The 16,877-nt window shown below is 43.4% G+C and overlaps 1 protein-coding gene across 1 annotated transcript in view; it reads left to right on the top strand.

The window, feature by feature from the left end:
- LOC145337625 (ninjurin-1-like) overlaps nt 1-16,877 on the top strand; it is a 55,640-nt gene that overhangs the window by 21,894 nt on the left and 16,869 nt on the right. The gene's annotated exons all lie outside the window — the stretch shown is intronic.

Consider the following 16,877-nt stretch of genomic DNA (forward strand, 5'->3'; position numbering starts at 1 on the left):
TGACTATAACTAATAACTGTGCTACTGACTACACTTATTTTTGTAGGTGACTTATACTTTGAAATACAAAAAGAAATTTTCCCCTTTTATCCTTAACATCAGCCACACTCTCCACAGAATCACATTCCTCTTAGAAAACAGTCTGTAGTTGCTCCTAGCTTCCAATGAGCTCTGTAACCCTGTTCCACCGTGTCGTATCTTTGAGTGATCGTCAACACAGTTTTCTTTATTTTTTTAGAGAGTTTCTTATCTCTGCCACCAACAGTTAAACCTGTACTGATAATTTTTCAACCCCCTCACTATGACAGGATTAATCTGCTGGAGAGGAGGCTGCAGAATGTGTTTCATCAGCTAGAGATTGTCTCTCTCCTGCATCTGGCTATGGTAGTTCACACAGCCACAAACAGCCTCTTCTCTCTAAAATCCAGACCGATCTGCCATCTGTCTGTGGTATCCTTTGACGTGTAAGGAATCCTGTAACCTGATCTCAAAATTGACTTTCTCTGCTCTTTTCCCCATGGCAATGTGAATTACATTAACATTGCACCCAGATGGAAATACTGATTAGCTATTCTTGACCCCAACTCTCTTTCTTCTTAGAAGTAAATGGACAATTTACAGCACACTGTTTATAACCCGATATCTATCTGGGGCTTTGGGAGATTGAATGCCTAACCATTGTAAACTCAGAGACTGCTGCCATTGTCTCCTAGCATAAATACTTTGCATCTTCTCTGTAAAATAATCTGAGCCTCCCTTTGATCAAAGCACCTCAAATTACTGTCAGGCAGACTTCAGAACAGCTCACAAGAACTCCATCATTTACCTTTAATTAAAGAATCAGTTTCAAAATATAATAATCGTATAAACCATAAAATTGTAACACCTTAATTAATTAAAGAGAGCCACTATCACCTTGGGTAGGGTGCTGCTCCTGTGGGATATCCTAGAGATACTGCAATCCTGATGCTGGCTCCAGTTCCAGTTTTGTTGTCAATTACAGGTGACACAGACCAAGTGAAGAGGCTTGCCTGGCCTCAGGTGAGTCAACACACAGGCAGCCAGTGAGTTGTCCACAATATAGTTTCTTTTCATTTTGGGATCCGTACTTTATGCCTGAGGACTCAGCCACCAACTCAACACCAAACACACAACCGACAGCCCCTGTGCCCAGTGTTTGATGAATATAGTAGAAACTATGACCAGGATTCTCTGGCTGTTCATGCTGGCATGATTCTTTGGTCCTGCCAGCAGCACACCCCAGCCCGTGGATTTTCTGCTGGTGTGGGGTGACGTCAGTGAGAATTCCCACTGACAGCAGCAGAACCAGAGAATCCCGCCACTAGCAAACAACACACCACTTCCCGCAGGTAGGAAACAGATGGCTGGGAGGGCAGAGAATTTCACCCTACATTTTCCTCATTTCTCCCAACAGTTGGTGGGGGGAGGAATGTGGAAGGGAGACTGAAAGCCTAAATCAACCAGTCAAATAGAACTGTATTCCACAATTCTTTGGAAAGAGCTCTCTGATTGTCCTACTTGTAAATGTCAGTGTTTAATGATTTAAGCAATAGAACTCTGTAACCCTGTTTCGTGGTTTGCAGAAAACCTCTTTGTCTCTGAATTCAGTCCAAAATCTCACAGACCGATGAACTTAGCTGTTTACTTAACTGCCAAAATTACCCTTACATCATTGGCAAGACTCTCTTAGTAGAGGTGACCAATAGAAAGATAGGAGTGGCTAGAGATTCAGACAAATTATATGGATCCCAGAAATACAGCTTCTGTGGTTTCCCCACAATAATCTCATTCACAGCAATGTTACTTGCACTGTTTCTTTATTCTGGAATGCACATATAGGACACAATATTCCTGACTCACTGTGCTACTCAAGTAGCGCAGCAGGCTAAGAAATGTCAGCAGGGGTGGGCTGGGGGGGGGGGGGGGGTGGAGACAGGGTCTACCCAATCCATTTTTAATAGCATCATCAACCTCACGCTGGAGAACAGTGCAAGGCTGAATCCCACTTCCCTTTAGCGAGCCTGGGCTCAATTGTCTGGGCTGGCAAAAGTTTCTGGCCCCGCTGGTAGAGGTTCCACACCAGCAGCAATCACGTATTGGTGGTGGTGGGGGGGTGCCGACGATGTTGGAGATGGAGGGGGGTTCGGGGCCGGCCATCAGGAAGCCGGCCTTCGGTGGGAAGGTGCTTGTCCACCGATCTCCCAATAACCTGGGAGACAGGCGCATGCGCACTAACCCCCTCTGTAGTTCGATGCTGGCCTCTCGGGTGTGATTAAACCGCTCCCCCCACCGCCCCACCACCACCAGTGTAAATCCCCTGATGGATTCTGTGATGCGCAGAATGCTGTAAATATATTTCACTAAGCTTGCCCAAAAAACAGGCAAGAAAATCTGTTGTATTCCCTCCTGTTGGCCTTAGTTTTCTTTGGGAAAATCGTGCCCATTGTGTTAACCAATGTCTGGGAACTAAAGGTTGTGGGAGAAGATTTGGTGCTCACCTGTTGGTATTCCAGGACAATTCCTCCCAAGTTATATTACTTTTCCAGTTAATGACAATATAAAGATTGTGGGATGTCGGTACTTATCTCAGTTTGCCATTGAATGAGGTTATGCTGTCTAAAAAAAAAGATTCTTTGTATTATAGTTTATCAAGTGTAATCGATCTCCCACTGCATTGCCTGCGGAAGGAAATTATGCAACATTCAGTTGGTGAAACTCTGCTTACCTTCCATTCTTTAATCTTTGGGTGGAATCTTACTATATTTTTTTCAAAATGTATTCTACAATTCTTTGGAAAGAGCTCTCTGATTTCCTACTTGTAAATGTCAGACTGAAAACCAGTCTGCGGCTCTCCAGCTGCACGGTCCTGCTGCCTTATAGCGTTAAAGACCCGGTTTCGATTCCCGACTTGGGTCACTGTCTGTGTGGAGTTTGTGTGTTCTCCCTGTGTCTGTGTGGGTTTCCTCCGGGTGCTCCGGTTTCTTCCCACATTCTGAAAGACATGCTGGTTAGGTGTATTGACCCGAACAGGTGCTGAACTGTGGTGACTCGGGAAATTTCACAGTAATGTCATTGCAGTGTTAATGGAAGCCTTACTTGTGACTAATACATAAACTCTCTCTCTCTTTTGAAGCATCAACATTATTTGTCTTTTGATTATTTTTCATTCTCAGGCAAATGGTGTCTAACTACAATTTTTCTTTCTCTCTCTGCATATGTCTCAATTTTTTTTAACCTCTGGGAGGTATTTCATTCTCTCAGTAAAGAAAGCATCCCACACTGGCAGATTGTATTAACTTTCTTCAGCACTGCATTAAGTAGCTACTGAATAAGTGTGATATTTATCTACCCTTCAAGGGGATGCATGTAATTTGCTTATAAACAAATTGATCGCAGTAAAGTCTGACCTTGTTTCCATCGCGAGAATCTCCCATTTAATATCTAGATCATTGTTTAGAGGTGCGTTATTTAAGTTCCAAGTCTACAAATACATCAGAAACACAGTGAGAAGCAACAGATATTAAAAACTAATCAATCATTCATCATAGCATTAGAATTTAAAGAGACCTTATTTCTTGGTGGTTATTTTCCAGACGTCGCTGGATTCTGGGGAAGTGCCGGAAGATTGGAAAACGGCTAATGTTACGCCGTTGTTTAAGAAGGGTGCCAGGCAAAAGGCAGGGAATTATAGGCCGGTTAGTTTAACGTCTGTTGTAGGTAAAATGTTAGAATCCGTCATCAAGGAGGAAATAGCGAGGCATCTTGAGGGGAATTGCTTGATAGAGCAGACGCAGCACGGTTTCGTTAAAGGGAAGTCGTGTCTGACAAATTTACTGGAGTTCTATGAGGATGTGTCTAGGGCGGTGGATAGAGGAGAGCCGGTGGATGTGGTCTTTCTTGATTTTCAGAAGGCATTTGACAAGGTACCTCACAAGAGGTTATTGCAGAAGGTCAGGGGACATGGAGTTGGGGGTAGGGTGTTAGCGTGGATAGAAGGTTGGTTGTCAAATAGGAGGCAGAGAGTGGGAGTCAATGGGTGCTATTCGGATTGGCGGGTGGTGACTAGTGGAGTGCCCCAGGGGTCGGTGCTGGGGCCTCAGCAATTTACCATTTATATAGATGATCTGGAGGAGGGAACCGAGTGTATGGTATCGAAATTTGCTGATGACACCAAGATTAGTGGAACGGCAAATTGCGCGGAGGGTGTGGAGAGTCTACAGAAGGATCTAGATGGGCTGGGCGAATGGGCCAGGAACTGGCAAATGGAATTTAATGTTAGCAAGTGCGAGGTGGTCCACTTTGCAGGAATAATGGTAGGAAGGATTATTACTTACGTGGCGAAAAACTGCAGCAGGCGACGATGCAGAGGGACCTCGGGGTCCTTGTGCATGAGTTGCAAAAACCCAGCTTGCAGGTGCAGCAGGTGGTCAGGAAGGCGAATGGGATGCTGGCCTTCATAGCGAGGGGGATTGAATATAAAAGTAGGGAGGTCTTGCTGTGGCTGTATAGGGCATTGGTGAGGCCACAGCTGGAGTACTGTGTGCAGTTTTGGGTGCCGTACTTACACAAGGATATTTTGGCCTTGGAGGGAGTGCAGAGGAGGTTTACTAGGCTGATGCCGGAGTTGAGGGGGTCGAGCTATGAGGAGAGGCTGAATAAACTAGGCTTGTACTCGTTAGAGTTTAGAAGAATGAGGGGAGATCTCATTGAGACGTATAAGATGATGAATGGGATGGATAGGATAGAGGTGGAGAGACTCTTCCCGCTCAGAAAGGACAGTAGGACTAGGGGGCACAGCCTCAAGATAAAGGGGGGGCAGTTTAGAACGGAGTTGAGGAAGAACTTCTTCACTCAAAGGGTGGTGAATCTCTGGAATTCTCTGCCCGTTGAAGTGGTGGAGGCTACCTCGCTAAATATTTTTAAGACGCGGGTTGATGGGTTTTTTATAAGAGAGGGGATTAAGGGTTATGGGGAGAGGGCGGGAATGTGGAACTGAGCCACGACAGATCAGCCATGATCTTATTGAATGGCGGGGCAGGCTCGAAGGGCTAGATGGCCTACTCCTGCTCCTATTTCTTATGTTCTTTTGGGCCTATTGCTAATGGAAACCACAAGGCAGTAAAGGAAGTTAGTGCATTCAGAGTTCTTAAGAATATGAATGCATAAAACAGAAAAGACAAATTCCAAAGCTAAGCCTTGAAACCAGTTTCCATATATATCCTAAGGTGATAAAAACAATTGGATATACAAAAATAAACACATTCTAGAATTATCATTAATTATATTAATGTAGGTGATGAGGGAAGTTAAGGTCGGAGAATGGAATTTATTTTACTTTATATATCCAGTGAAAATATCAAACTGACCACATAGGTGTGTGCTCACTGAGGCTGTTCAACTCATATGGTTCCTTTCAGTCAGAATCATAGAATCCCCACAGTTCAGAAAGAGACCATTTAGCCCATCAAGTATGCACTGACTCCCCGACAGGAGTATCTTACCTAGACCCACCTGCTGTCCTGTTCCTGTAGCCCCACACTAATCTACACATGAAGTCATAGAATCATTGAGGTTTACAGCATGGAAACAGGCCCTTTGGCCCAACTTGTCCATGCCACCCTTTTTTTTAAGCTAACCCCAATTGCCCGCATTTGACCCATATCCCATTTACCCATCTTATCCATGTAACTATCCAAAAGTTTTTTAAAAGACAAAATTGTACTTGCCTCTACTACTACCTCTGGCAGCTTGTTCCAGACACTGACCGCCTTCTTTGTGAAAAAATTGCCCCTCTGGACACTTCTGTAACTCGCCCCTCTCACCTTTAAATCTATGCCGTCTAGTTTTAGACTCACCTACCTTTGGAAAAAGATATTGACTATCTAGCTGATCTGTGCCCCTCATTATTTTATAGACCTTTATAAGGTCACTCCTCAGCCTCCTACAATCCAGAGAAAAACGTCCCAGTTTATCCAGCCTCTCCCTATAACTCAAACCATCAAGTCACAGTAGCATCCAAGTAAATCTTTTCTGCATTCTTTCTAGTTTAATAATATCCTTTCTATAATAGGGTGGCCAGAACTGTACACAGAATTCCAAGTGTGGCCTTACCAATCTCTCGTACAACTTCAACAAGACGTCCTAACTCCTGTATTCAATGTTCTGACTGATGAAACCAAGCATGCCAAATGCCTGCTTCACCACTCTGTCCTCCTGTGACTCCACTTTCAAGGAGTTATGAACATGTACCACTAGATCTCTTTGTTCTGTAACTCTCCCCTTCATCTTGGACGCTAAGGGGCAATTTAGTATGGCCAGTCCACCTAACTGGCATATCTTTGGACTGTGGGTTGAAACCGGAGCACCGGAGTCTGAAAGACGTGCTGGTTAGGTGCATTGGCCATGCTAAATTCTCCTTCAGTGCACCCAAACAGGGTATTTCCACAGTAACTACATTGCATTGTTAATGTCAGCCTACTTGTGACACCAATAAAATAAAGTTTTAAAGAAAGGGAAACTAGATCACTGGGAGGAAACCCACACAGACAGGGAGAATGTGCAAACTCCACACGGACAGTCACCAAAGGCTGGAGTTAAATCTGGATCCCTGGCGCTGTAAGGCAGCAATGCTAACCACTGTGCTGCCCTGGAAAGGGAGTGGACAGAAATTTTACCTGAAATATAAAGGCAGCTAACTGAGAAAGAGAGCAAAAAAGTTGTCCCCTCTCAGTTTTTTTAGACACGTGTTATGTTTTCATTTCCCCATCCCTCCTTACCCCACTGACTGCTGAATGACCTCAAACTATTTAACCCCAGATTGGACAGGTAATGCAGCAGATTTGCACGCTACAGTCTAAAATCTGGGAATGTGACTTTGAATCTATTCAGAATAAACAAAATGAAGGCCTTCTTTCTCTACTTGCTTTAATTGCTGGCTATCTGAACTGGTTTCCTTATGATGTGGACACTGGCTGTTCTAATTTAACACAAATTGGTAAGCCCATTTGATAACTGCTTTGGGAAATTAAACTGCAAGAAAGTGCAGGAAGGTCAGGGTTGATTTATTGTTGGGCATTGCATCTAATTGCTTTTGTGCTTTATTCAACACCTCTTTGGCTCCTGTTAATTGATAAAGATATATTAATACTTATATTTAGCTTATTTATACACAATCAAAAATCTAAAAAAGAAAAGTGGAAGCTCAGTCTGAATTATCCAGAGGCTGCATGCTGCAGAGAGCATTTTAACAGCAATATTGTGCTGATGGAAAGTCTGGTCCCAAGAATTAGCTTTGGAATTTAAATCTTTTTTGCTTTGTGTATTCATGTTCATTAGAACTCTAAATGTCCTTACTCCTTTTACCAATAATAGCTTTGTACAGCACAGAAAGTTATGAGGATTCAAGTAGTTTATTTGTTCATGGGACGTGAGCTTTGCCAGCAAGCCCAACATTTATTGCCCGCCTCTAATTGCCCTTGCGAAGGTGGTGGTGAGCCACTCTTATTACCCGCTGCAGTCCATGTGGTGTAGGTACAACCACAATGTTTGGTTGGAATGCAGTTCCACGATTTTGGCCCAGTGACGATAGTTCCAAGTCAGAATGTGCAACTAGACAGAGTGGATGTGGGGAATACAACTCTTTAAAACCAAGATATGGAGGAATTTCTCCAGCCAGAGGGTGGTGAATCTGTGGAATTAATTATCTCAGAAGTCTGTGGGGGCTGGGTCATTGAATATATTTAAGACAGAGATAGGTAGGTTCTTGATTGGTAAAGGGATCAAAGGTTATGGGGAATAGGCAGGAGAATGGGATTGAGAAATTTATCAGCCATGATTGAATGGTGGAGCAGACTCGATTGGCCGAGGAGCTTAATTCTGCTCCTAAACCTTATGGTCGCATGATCTTTGGACTGAAGGGGAACTTGTGCATGGTGGTGTTTCCACAGAGTGCTTAATTATACCAGAAGTTAGGATATAGAGAAGTCATAGCAAGCCCATTAACCCGAGGCACGTATCAAATTTTTTTCAAACAATCCATTAACCTTATGCAAATTTCTTGTGAACTAGAAGAGGAAGCATCAATAGAGCTGAACGCCTTTTTTATTCTGTGAACAGAAAGACTTGATTTGAATCTAGGGCTGTTGGTTTCAGAACTGTGGGATATTTATTTATTTATGTTGTAAGTAGGCTTACATTAACATTGCAATGAAGTTGCTGTGAAAATCCCCTAGTTGCCACACTCAAGCGCCTGTGTGGGTACACTGAGGGAAAATTTAGCATGTCCAATGCACCTAACCACACATCTTTTGTACTGTGGGAGGAAACCAGAGTACCCAGAGAAAACCCATGGAGATGCAGGGAGAATGTTCAAACTCTACACAAACAATGACCTAAGCTGGGAATCGAACCAGGGTCCCTGGCGCTGTGAGGCAGCAGTACTAACTACTGTGCCACCCATATTTTGGACTGTCTCCAAACTCTTGAGTGATGATAAAATAATTTTAAAAAAACGATCTTGACTGAAGACTGCCCACAATACTATATCTACACGGGCTCATTGTTGCCGTGGCTGAAAAGGCTGCTGTGTCATCATGCAATACGTTGGTTATCATTTCACTGCAATAACAGTTTCTATCTGTGGCCATATTCCTGAAGTTAAATTTCAGTAAACAATTGGGTAAACCTATGTATTTGTCCTGCGGCTGGATAAGATAAACTCAGTCGCCAATAAGGACTTCCCACTTATGTCATTCTTTTCATGGCTCGGTTTCAACCCAAATACAGACAAGTTTTGCTATTCCCATGGCAGAAGCAGTCACCCAGAATAGTTTTCACTTTCATCAGAATTTTGTGGGGCAATCTATAGTGTGTATAATTTGTATATTAGATGAGGAATGGGGTTGTTGCACGCCCATATTGTATTTCTTCTCATTCTTATTTGTCCTCTTCCCCAAGCATTTGTGATGCTATTGTACCTACACTTTGTTTTTTTTCCCCTTTTCACATCTATTCTGATTCACTTTAGGAAAGTGGGACCATCAAGACCGATTAACTGTTCACTGTATGGCAAGGACTGTACTTTCTCAGGCCAAGACATGGAAACTCCTGCCCAATGATTGATGGGGTGGGAATCAGTTCAAACTGGAATTTGAACTCCATCCAATAACTTGGCATTTTATTGTAAAACCAATAATATCTTGTTAGAAATTGTTTGTATAGAAAATAGTTTTTTATAGAAAATTTCAAGTGGTCTGGATGCTTGGCAGTTGCTATAGTATATTTATTTGTATGGTTTTTTTTTGTTTGGACTCCAGATGAAATATATGGGCTCTGAAATGGGAAATTTGAACAGGCACAAGTCTTGGTGAAAGACATCTAGGTTAAGTAGAGGGTATTATTGAATATCATTGACAAAGTAAAAGGGGCAGCAAGTTTTATTTTTCAAATTGTGCATATCCTCCATCCAGATGAATATGTCTTCACACAAGCATCCTTGAGTCTGCTCACCCACAGGGTTTAGAGCAAGGAACTGCTGCACAAATTCAGTGACAGACACCATACACTGTAGCACAGTGGTGAGCACTGTTGCCTCACAGTGCCAGAGATCTGGGTTCAATTCCCAGCTTGGGTCATTGTCTGTGTGGAGTCTGCATGTTCTCCCAGTGTCTGTGTGGGTTTCCTCCGAGTGCTCTGGTTTCCTCCCACAGTCCGAAAGGTGTGCCAGTTAGGTGCATTGGCCATGCTAAATTTGCCCTCAGTGTACCTGAACAGATGCTGGAGTGTGGTGACTAGGGGATTTTCACAGTAACTTCATGGCAGTGTTAATGTAAGCCTACTTGTGACACTAATAAATAAACTTTACTGTTGAGAGAAAAGCTCAGTAAGGGGGAATGAACATTTCTATTGTCACTGTTTAGCAGCCTAGTGAAGATACAAAACAGTGAGTTGAAGTGCAAGATGCGAACTCTTACCAAATTTCAAAATGGAACCAGAGAGTGTGCCATATATAAAATATTCCAAATTAATTAGAAATTGACGCTTTGCTTGAAGTGATTTTCATTGTGGGCAGAAGGCTTACACTTTAAGACAAGGTTTGCATATTATTATTTAAATCAAGTGTATGTGCAAGAAATGTTCACATTATCCATCCAAGTAGTGAAAAATATCTGGTAAATCATTATCTTGGATCGTGCCTGGTGAGAATACATTCAATACCTGAGTAAAGTGTTGGTGTTAACATTGTCCGTCACTGGTGGCAGTTGTGGTAGGAAGCAATTGAGGTGATGAACTACAATTACAAACGAGATATATTTGTGCCACAATAAATCATCTCAAATGTGACTTTCCCTGCATTATACAAGCCAATTGATTTATTACTGTCACATGTATTCGGATATAGTGAAAAGTATTCTTGCGAGTGATTCAGATAGTACATACCTTTCATGGAATACATACCTTTCATAGAGTACATAGGGGAGAAGGAAAGGACGGAGTGCAGAATATAGTGTTGCAGTTACCGACAGGGTGAAGAGAAAGATCAACTTAATGTGTGATAGGACCATTCAAAATTCTGATGGCATCAGAGAAGAAGCTGTTCTTGAGCGGGTTGGTATGTGTTTTCAGACATTTGCATGATGGAAGAAGGTGAAAGAGAGTATCTCTGGGGTGTGTGTGGTCGTTAATTTTGCTGGCTGCTTTCCTGAGGCAGCAGGAAGTGTAGACAGAGTCAATGGATATGAGGTTGGTTTGTGTGATGTACTGGTCAATCCATGCACAACTGGTTTGCACCTTTTACATGTTAGTTGCTTTGATTCATTTTGTAAAAGTACAAATGTGGCCCAGTTTTAGTGTTTCTTATCATTAATTAGTGGACATGGTGGGATTGCTCCATGCAGAGTGAAAAAGTAATATTACAAGAGTGGCAGCAAATCACACTGGTGTCATTTACTAAGTGTTACCCCAAGGTTCCAAATTCTATAAGGATAACTGGAATAACAAGGGGATATGATATAAGGCAGCCTGCTGGCACAGTGGTTAGCACTGCAGCATCACAGTGCCAGGGACCCGGGTTCAATTCCAGCCTCGGGTCACTATGTGTGGAGTCTATACATTCTCCCCATGTCTGCGTGGGTTTCCTCTGGGTGCTTTGGTTTCCTCCCACAGTCCAAAAGATGTGCAGGTTAGGTTGATTGGTCATGCTAAATTGCCCTTAGTGTCAGGGGGATTAGCAGGATAAATATGTTAGGTTATGGGAATAGGGTCTAGGTGGGATTGTCGATGCAGTCTTGATGGGCCTTCTGCACTGGAGGGATTCTGTGGATTCTATGTCAGAATGGTCTATTTGGGATTGGGGGCAACTCTAATGAAAACTAAGTCACAGTCTTCACTATAGAGTCACACTATCCAAGTCAAATTTGTTTTCCTCCCTTTAGTTTTCTTTGTGTTTATTCTTTTTATGGGAAGTAAGTGTTGTTGGGAAGGTCAGCATTTGCTTCTCATTGCTGATTGAGAATCCCTGGAGAAGGTGATGTTCGGCTGTCTTTTTGAACTGCTTCATGTGATGTAGGTGCACTCACTGTGCTGTCAGTTCAGGATTTTGATCCAGTGGCGGTAAGGCTGGGAATTCACCGGGCCTGCTAGCCCCTGGTGGGGGTCCTGGTGGGCCGTTGTGTTGAGCATTCCCACCGTGGGCAAAACCCGTCACAATGCTCCCAGCCTGACTCACCGGCCCCACAGTTACTTTAGGGCACATATCTCTCATTTGCACACTTAAGTGCTCCCACCAGCAATCGGAGTGTTTATCGCTGGCGTTAGCAGTGCCTGTGATGTGGGGTTCACCCACCTGAACCATTTAAATTTCTGCTTCCCAGGAATAACAGTGGGCAGTTGGGCTTTACAGAGATCGGGGCATCCTTTCCCTGCTGACAATCAGGCCCCACCTCTCCCAGAGGTGATCCCCACTGGTAAGGAGAGCACCCCCAACCTCTCAGCACAGAGGGGCATCCTCCCCCCACAACGGAATGAATGGGTCACACCACCCCTCCTCCCCACCCTAACCAAGCAGGCATGGATGTCCAAGTGACCAGGGCAGTTCAAAGGTTTCAGAGAACAGAGGCAGTAATGAATATTTTACTCCAGAAGGGTGTCTGAATCCATCATTCTGAAACTGAACAACACATTTCCCAGGGTAAAGTGCAGCCACTAAACCCCATCCTGAGGGTGAGTCCTGAAGTCAAGACCTTTCCCCCCAACCCACGCCCTCCCAACACCCAAATCCCTTTAAAAAAAAGTAAAATATGCAGAGACACATTCATTGCTAGCACTTTTAAAAGTATACAGCGTGTCCCTCACAAAATAAATATTTGCATACATTATATTTCTGCTGCAGTGTTTTAAAATAACAAATCTCTAATCCTACCATAATACGCATTAAACAATTCTCAATATTTCCTGACCTCAGACCTGAACCACCCAGCATTGTTGTTCATGTTAAAAGGATACAAAGTATTTCCTGAACAATTTGACCTTCTCCCAAACATCATCTCCAACTTCTCTTGACTGTAAATATGCAAGGAGACCGTTAGGCACACAGGGCGTGCACAGTGGTTAACATTGCTGCCTCACAGCGCCAGGGACCCGGGTTCAATTCCAGCGTTGGGTGACTGCCGTATTTTATAGGATCATAGAAACCCTACAGTGCAGAAGGAGGCCATTCGGCCCATCATGTCTGCACTGACAACAATCCCACCCCAGGCCCTATCTCCACAACCCCACACATTTTACCCTGTTAATCCCTATAACCTACACATCCTGTGACACTAAGGGGCAATTTAACATGGCCAGTGCACCTAACCCACACATCTTTGGACTGTGGGAGGAAACCGGAGCACCCGGAGGAAATCCATGCAGACACAGGGAGAATGTGCAAAATCCACACAGACAGTGACCCAAGCCAGAATCCAGTCCAAATCTCTGGAGCTGTGAGGCAGTAGTGCTAACCACTATGTCACTGTGTCGCCCTATGTCTGTGTGGAGTCTGTGTGTTCTTCCTGTGTCTGCGTGGGTTTCCTCCGGGTGCTCTGGTTCCCTCCCACAGTCCAAAAGCCGTGCTGGTTCAGTGCATTGGCCATGCTAAATTCTCCCTCAGTGTACCCGAATAGGTGCCAGAACATGGCAACTAGGGGATTTTCACAGTACCTTCATTGCAGTGTTAATGTAAGCCTACTTGTGACACTAATACACACATTTTAAAAAGACAGTGATTCAACTTTGTGTTTTGGCATGGAAATGTTGGATGTATATGATGTGACATTTTGGTGAAAGAAATGTTTCCATAATTGGTACGAAGTACTGAACAAAATGTTATTAAATAGAAGGGAAGTCAGCCAGCCACATACAACAGTTCCTCATAAACATAGAAAAGCCCTTGATTAAAACAGAAAATGTTGGAAAAACTTAACAGGTTAGGTAGCATCACTGGACAGAGAAACAGAGTGAACTTTTGAAGTTGATGACCTTTCCATAAGACCATGAGACATAGGAGCAGAATTAGGCCATTCATCCCATCGTATGTGCTCTGTCATTCAATAATGGCTGATATTTTTCTCATGCATGTTCCCCTAAAAGACAATAAGACATAGGAGACATATCTTAAGAACAGTATTTTTAAGTTGTCCCAGAGATATGAAACAGAAGAGTTTGGGCAGACATTTTTAAAATACATGTACTATGAGAACAAACCAATTTTACTAATTGTAACATTAATTTAAATAATTCTTTCCCAGCTACTGAAAAATAATGAAACATTAAGGTAAATTTTCCCATCCCACCCACCGCAGTATTTGTCATGGGTGGGGATTTCCAGATTCCGTTGACCTCAGATGGGAATTTCTAGACTCGGGGCAGCCAGAGAAACTCGTCAATTTTACAAAGAACAAAGAACAACACAGCACGGGAAACAGGCCCTTCGGCCCAACGAGCCCGCGCCGCCGTCCCACTGTCTCAGTGACCTATTCATGATTTTAGTCTACACCTAATGTGCAAGGATCAGGGAGGTCCAATTTAGGGACAATTTAGTACCCAATCAATCAGCCTAAAAGCACATCTTTGGGGGATGTGGGAGGAAACCGGAGCACCCGGAGGAAACCCACGCAACCACGGGGAGAACGTGCAAACTCCCACAGACACAGGCCCAAATCCATGTGTCCGCACAGCAACAGAGATAGTCTCTGAGCTGTCATGTTGCCCTCGAGATGGTCCAGTTTAAGCACACTAATGACATGAAGCAATAGGCAACTCCCGAAGCAACGTCCAAGAGCAGCCCACTACAACCTGCCGCATGTATGCCCCTTGCTGGACTTAAATGCCTGTGGAGACAAAAAAATTCATTATTAAACAGGCAAAGACTAACATCCCTGAGGCAAAACGTATTCCCAAGCCTACAATGTTTAGTAAGGCCTACTATATCCCCCTATATGTAGCCCGCTCATATGGCTGTCTAAGTGACTCTTAAACAACCCTAGCGTGCCTGCTTCCACCACCTTACTCGGCAGTGCATTCCACACCCCCACTACCCTTTGCGTGAAAAACTGCCCTCTAATATTTGTCTTATACCTAGCCCCCCTCACCCTAAGCCCGTGACCCCTCGTTCTATCCATTTCTAATAGCGGAAAAAGCTTACCACCATTTACTCTATCTATCCCCTTCATAATCTTATAAACCTCTATTAGATCCCCCCTCAGCCGACGTCTCTCAAGGGAAAACAGCCCAAGTTCATTCAATCTTTCCTCGTAAGACAGCCCTTCCATACCAGGCAACATCCTGGTAAATCTCCTCTGCACTCTCTCCAGGATCTCTACATCCTTCCGGTAGTACGGCGACCAGAACTGGACGCAGTACTCCAAGTGAGGCCTAACCAACGTTCTATACAACTGCAACATCAGACTCCTACTCTTATATTCTATACCTCTTCCTATGAAGGCTAACATACCATACGCTTTCCTCATCACATTCTGCACCTGCACCGACACCTTCAGGGACTTGTGCACTTGCACCCCCAGGTCTCTCTGCGTATCTATACTCCGGATAGTTCTACCTTTTATCGTATAACTCCCCTCCACATTATTCCAGCCAAAGTGCATCACCTCGCATTTCTCCGGATTAAATTCCATTTGCCATCTATCTGCCCAATCTACCAGCCTGTCTATGTCCTGTTGCATTGCCAGGCACTGCTCCTCAGTACCCGCCAATCCAACCATCTTAGTGTCATCAGCAAATTTGCTGATCACACCACCTACCCCCTCTTCCAAGTCATTAATATATACCACAAATAGAAGAGGTCCAAGTACCGAGCCCTGCGGCACACCACTGGTGACAGGCCTCCAATTGGAAAAGGAGCCTTCCACTACTACTCGCTGTCTCCTCCTCCCAAGCCAGTTCTCCACCCATCTACATACCTGGCCTTGTATCCCATGAGCCTTCACCTTTTCTATCAGCCTACCATGAGGGACCTTGTCAAACGCCTTACTGAAATCCATATAGACGACATCAACGGCTTGTCCTTCGTCAACCGTTTTTGTCACCTCTTCAAAAAATTCCACTAGATTCGTAAGGCACGACCTCCCTGTAACGAAGCCATGCTGCGTATCCCTGAACAGATTGCAGCGCTCCAGATGTTTTGGTTATGTATGGTGTGCGTGCTAAAAAGTAGAGACAAAAGCTCATTAATAGAAAGTTCCCATTTCACATAGATACAAAGGATTTAATTTATCAACGTCAGAACAATTTGAAAACACTTCAGTTCAAAAGCTTTATATCCTAGATTTAAACAAATTAGTTAATAATAATTGGGGAATGCAAGTGTAATTCCGTCTCTATTTTAAAATCATACAGTGTATGTTTATTTTTGTATTTATTTTGGTTGTAGACTATGGTATTTGTAGGCACTTTGGGAAGCAGAGTAGTGCGATCTGACTACTTAGTTTCTTCTCCCCAGTATAGATGGAAGAGAGATGCAAAACTGAGGTACCACTGAACCACCACTGACGGGACGATATAATTGCATAGTGACAGATTTGCACAGGCAGTTTCCATTATAAATATGGAATTATAATGGAAAAGATTGATGTGAAATTATGACAATAGGAATTAAGGTTGTTTTCAAAGACAAAATGTGCACAGATTTAAGATTTTCCAAAATATTTGTGGATGGAAACAGGTGTCAAATTCTGTTAGATCTTATGAGGCACTTTTGGACTTATTATTAAGAAGGTGCTGTATAATGCAAGTGTCACGGTGGCACAGTGGTTAGCACTGCTGCCTCACAGCACCTGGCATCCGGATTTCATTCCTGGTTTGGCTCACTGTCAGTTTGGACTCTGTCCGTTCTCCCCATGTCTGCATGGGTGCTCCGGTTTCTTCCCACAGTCCAAAGACATGCTGGTTATGTGGATCAGCTATGCTAAACTCTTCCTCAGTGTACCCGAACAGGCGCCAGAGTGTGGTGACTAGAGATTTTCAAATGAACTTCATTGCAGTGAACTTCATTGCAAGCCAACTTTTGACTAATAAATAAACTTTAAAGTTGTTTTTATTATTTTTGAACTGATAAGTGCAGTTTGCCAATTCAGACTGATAAGAATTGCTTAAGAAAATGATTTATAGCTTAAGATGTAATGAGCCCTCGGTGCCCATTGCATATAACCTAATCGCTGTGTTTTGGGTATTGTACCACAGAGAAAAGCTTGACCAGACTACCTTTGTGGTAAAGAATAGCTCTAAACTTTAGAGGACTACAGTCAGACAGCGTAAAATGTAACATTTTATCTGTTCCACTAAACTTAATTTTGTTCCCAACT

The sequence above is a fragment of the Carcharhinus amblyrhynchos genome, chromosome 3 (assembly GCF_965287045.1).
Source record: "Carcharhinus amblyrhynchos chromosome 3, sCarAmb.v2.hapA, whole genome shotgun sequence".
Lineage (NCBI taxonomy): Eukaryota > Metazoa > Chordata > Chondrichthyes > Carcharhiniformes > Carcharhinidae > Carcharhinus > Carcharhinus amblyrhynchos.